This window comes from Cyprinus carpio, chromosome B22 (genome assembly GCF_018340385.1).
Source record: "Cyprinus carpio isolate SPL01 chromosome B22, ASM1834038v1, whole genome shotgun sequence".
NCBI classification, from domain to species: Eukaryota; Metazoa; Chordata; class Actinopteri; order Cypriniformes; family Cyprinidae; genus Cyprinus; species Cyprinus carpio.
In genome coordinates, this window is record NC_056618.1 from 7,602,350 (window position 1) to 7,603,378 (window position 1,029).

The following is a 1,029-nucleotide window of genomic DNA, read 5'->3' on the forward strand; positions in this document are numbered from 1 at the left end:
TTCATTGATGTAAATGTTAAATAATGTTGGGCTTAAGCAGCAGCCCTGTCTCTCTCCACGCTCCTGTGAAACATACCTCGTACGTTTGCTGCTGATTTTTATGCCACATTTACTGTCAGTGTACATTGATTTGATGAGGTCACAGGTTTTACTTCATATTCCACTTTCAATAAGTTTGTAGAATAGTCCTTGGTGCCAAATTGAGTCAAAAGCTTTTTTTTAAGTCAATAAAGCATGCATATATTTTACCTTTATCTTGGTTAACATGTTTTTCAATTAGAGTATGTAATCTATAGATGTGATCAGATGTATGGTAATTTGGTAAAAAATCCGCTTAAAAAATAAATAAATTTTTGGTAAAAATCTCTCTCTCTGTCTCTCTCTCTCAAAATGGCCATATTTGAGAAGAAAAAAAAAAGTAGTTTGAATCACTGGATATAGCTGTCGATCATTTAATATTTATATTGTAAAACATAAAACGTTAAAAGTTAATATTAACTAAAATTAAATGATTTGCAGCTTCATCTTACCTCGCTCTCTTTAACCTTAAACTGACGCTTGTTTGATCAGTGAACAGTAAACCCCGCCTACTTTGATTTGATTGGCCATCTCAGTCATTCTGACATTGATGAGCGCTGTTAGACCGCTGAGGCTTTGATCTGAAGCGCCTAGTATGTGCAGCGATCGCGCACATCCGAGGACTAGCGCAAGTTAATTCTCACACTTTAATAGTGTTTATAGCTCCTAACAGGCTGTGTGACTAAGAGAAGTTATTACCTCAAAATGTACGTCAGTATGCAGTTTTCCCTATTGCTCGCGTGCCAGCGATTATCTCTCTGTGCGCCACTGTTGGCACGCGTGCCGTATGTTGCCGACCTCTGCTCTATGTATTAATTACACACATAATTTAATTTTGATTGAAACATCATTACAGTATCATGATCACTGTTATGAACTCAAAATCTCCTTATGAGAAAAATACTGCACTAAATTAAATATCTGGTTTGCTCGTCGTTGGTGTTGATTATT